Consider the following 4,124-nt stretch of genomic DNA (forward strand, 5'->3'; position numbering starts at 1 on the left):
AAAATATAAAAATCAAGTAAACAAGTTAAGTAGAGAGTATCGGTAGCTATTTTTTACGTAATGATAGCAAAAATAAATAAATGAATAATACTTTACTGAAAATAGTATAATTTCATTAATATCATAAATCAAATAAGCTAGTAAGCCGCTACCACGAGTAAATGGAATTATTCTGAGGAATAGTGATTTCATTATTGACTAAGTATTACTTGCAAAAGTATATATATTGATAAATATATAAATATATATGTATAAATAATATAATTATTAATATTAATATTTTTGGTTGGCAATTAACATTCGCATTTGTGACTACATTATAAAATACGTAAATTTTATTAAGGTATGAGTAATTAAAAATTAGGCGAAACTTTTATTGTAATAATAATAATCATAATATTAATTATAAAAATATAATTAAATAATTAATAATAATAATAATCAATTTATATAAAAATTTCATAAATTATATTTTTCGACAAAATTTTCGATTGTAAATTACATCAACAATTATATATGTAATCGTGTGATTTATTAAAAAAAAATTAATTAATTTACAACTAATAAAAAAAAAATTATTATTATTATTATTATTAATAATAAATTCGTATCGATTCGGCAATAAATGAACATAAAATCAATTACTGTATTATTGAATCACAAGAATGAAAGCTTAATAAAGCCCGCGATCGATAAATTTTTAAGATAAATAAATAAATAAATAAATAAATAAATAAATAAAAAAGCATAAATGGAGGCAAATAAAAAAAAAAGCTACTATGGAATGCAACAAAAACAAAAAATACTCCACTGAACAAAAGTTATTGTGTGTGTTTGAATAAAGAGCGAATTGCATTTAAAAAATAATAAAAACTACGTAGTACTTATTTATCTTTTTTTTTTTTTTTTTTTTTTTTTGTTATTTTAAATTCCTCCTTCTGTTTATTTACTCTGTACATTATTATAAGCTGTAAAAATAAAAAATTATTTATAAAGTAAATTTGAAGTAGGAAAGAACGTTTTACTAGAGTAGAGCAGTAGCTAGATAAATTAAAGCTATTATACAAAGAGTTTAATTTATTATTTGAATGTTTAGTTGGTGTTTGGGAGGTTTCGTGCAAGTAGAACGATCCCAGAAAGTCAGACAGACTTAACATGTTATGCCGTAGGCAGAAACAACCGCCCGACACGCAATTGCCCATTACTGGTCCCAGGGTACCAGTACAACATCACCCAGGGATCTGATTTTCTTTAGTCCAGGTCACCTCTTTGCTAGACGTGTGAATTTACATTTACTCAACACACACGCCGGTTATTTGAGCCTTGGAAGTTTATTAATATAAGTAAGACGGTATTGTGTGCTACGCCTTGACCCGGCGATGTTGATGTTGATGTTGATGGCTCCTGCATTACAAATAATACTATTGCAAATATCAATTGTTGTAAAAGGTGCACAGTTAGTCAAGGATACGTCATAAGTTATCCTTCTAGATAAAAACGCCCGATTAATCGCTAAGATATCAAATAAATTAAATGTATTTTTGTAAATATAAATGTATGCACGAATTAATGTTACTTTATATTCCAGAATGGATTACGAAAAAGAAATAGGTTTACTCCTAGATGATAAAGATCAAAATTTAAGAACAGGTCAGGCGAAACCCTGACGAGGATCTACTTTGCATATATCACGACCGTGAACTTTTCAAGCTCTTTTTAAATTCTAACTCTTACGCCGCAATGAAAGGATCTACGCCGAGACTCGTAAAAGTATTGACTTTATTTTAACTGTATATTTCTTTATACTTTCTTTAATTTTATTACTTTTTTTTTTTTGGTATCATTTTTTAAATTTTATTTCAATTGAGAAAATTGAAAAATTTTACTATATTAAAATAGTAAGTATTGAGAATTTTTTTTTTTTTTTTATTAAAATTATTCTATTTATAAGAAAAAAATATTTGAAATAATTTTATAAATTATTCTGAAAAGTAAACTGATAAAAACAATTTAAATATTCAATAAGTTTAATTAGCAGACAATAAATGATTTTTTTTTTAATTAGATGATTCAATAAATATTTTTTAACAATTAAAAAAAATTTTATTTAGATTTTTGAGTGTAAAAATTTATCTTTGACACTTTCTATAATTTCAACAGAAATTCCATAAAATCAGGTACGTTATTTTTTTTTTTTTTAAGAAGAAAATAAAATAATAAAGTGGCTCTAAAAAATGACGGTAATTATTTACAAGTGGGGTCAACTTCATTTTAGGCTATAACTAGGTGAAAAATTAACATTTTCAATTTTTTTTTATTCTGCTCATTTTTACAGCGCATTTATGATAAAAAATGTAGTGAAAGAAAAAAATAAAGATTTCGATAGCTTTTTTGTCTTGATCAATTTGAACAAAAAAAAAAAAATTTTATCATGGACTAGCATCTTCACCCCACTTGTAAATAATTATCAAATTATTTTATTTAAAAAAAAAAAAAGAACTTGAAATAATTTTTTTTTGTTACAAATTTTATGGGAAAAAAAAAAAAATCAAACTACTCTTGAAGATATTCAATACTTTTTTAATATTCTAAAAGAAGAAAAAAAAAATTGATAACAACAGAAATTTTTTACGAGCTAAGAAATACTAATTTCCCAGGTTAATTCGTGGGCTGTTATTAACTTATCACCACTTGAGTATAATAACTCATCTGGGATAATAACTAAAAACACACGGGGCGGTATTGCGCCCAATAAAATAAAATAAAATAAAATAAAATAAAATAAAATAAAAAAGAAAAAACCAAAGAAGACTATAATAATAAAAGTAAGAAAGATGTAATAGAAAATAACCTGGACGTAGTTGAAAGATTTAATACCTTATTACATACAGATGACAAAGATATCAATGTCCGTGGGATTGGTGGCGAAATAAACCAAGAGAGGATCTAATAAAAAGCTCGGAATAAAATAAAATAGAAATAGTAATGCAAGATGTGGAGATGGATCGTTTAGTAGTACAAAGCTCGAGTTGGTCTTGGTCTGGTGTAGCGGTGCTCGCGGAATTGGGTATAGTGCAGAAAGAAAAGGGTGAAAAGAGTAGGCAATAGCAACTGAGGCAGATGCCAAGCCGGAAAAATGTCGAGAGATGGATAAAAGCGCGAGACGTAAGCCCCTACTGGGTAAAGAAGAGGAGGAGGTGGTGGATCGCGGAGGCGGCGAGGGGCAACAGCTTCAGGGCCGCCAGTCGGGGCTGGGTGAGTAAAAATCCCAAAGAAGGGATACTCTGGGTGGTTGTACAGCGCTGTGCGATCGAGCAGGACGGCAAGAGAGTTATTGGGGGTGGTGAAATGAGCGAGTTCGAGTTGTGTGCTACACCTATCTGGTTGATACTCGCGCAAGAGAGAAGGACCTCGTAAGTTAAGTAAGGGAGCAGAGGAGGGAGCTAGAGGGGCGGCTGAGGGTTGAGGGTTGAGGGCTGAGGACTGAGGACTGAGGGGATGCCAAGGATCCAGATATATATTCCATCCGCGAGGTGGATGAGTGAGGAGAGGAGCAAGCCAGAAAAAGAGAGAACAAGACAGAGAACGAGATAGAGAGCTGAGTGGGGAAGAGTACCAGCACTAGCAGCAGCAGCAGCACCACCAGGAGGCCGAGGCTGCGGCGAACCCTCAGTCCTCAGTGTCGGCGCAGTGGCCGGGCCATCGTGTCGTATGTCCGGATCCCGTAACCGCGGGATTCCATCGGCTTTCCTGTCTATTACTCTCTACCTTACATTACAGTGTTAGTCTTCTCTGCTAAAAAAATTTATTCTATTTATTTGACACAGTGCTGATATTTTTTTAAACTACCTGTCACTTGTGCTCAACGTTTCTTCAAGAGGTCACACACAGGATTCTGTTGTTTGTGTCGGGAATTGTTTTGTGAGTGACCATTATTACACTGGAGGCAAAAATTATTTTTTTGTTTTGATAAATTAATTTAAATTATTATTTATTAAAACTTACTGTTCCAGTGATTGTCATGGTGTGTTTAAAATGGTGGTTTTTTATCCAGAGTCCTTGCCAGGACATTCGAGTGGCGAGTCATGTTTCAGCGGAGGTGATCCTTGGTAACGGGTATTAAG

Source organism: Cotesia typhae, unplaced genomic scaffold (assembly GCF_013202065.1).
Source record: "Cotesia typhae breed Kobodo isofemale line unplaced genomic scaffold, CoteBio_Ctyphae contig_123, whole genome shotgun sequence".
Classification (NCBI taxonomy): domain Eukaryota; kingdom Metazoa; phylum Arthropoda; class Insecta; order Hymenoptera; family Braconidae; genus Cotesia; species Cotesia typhae.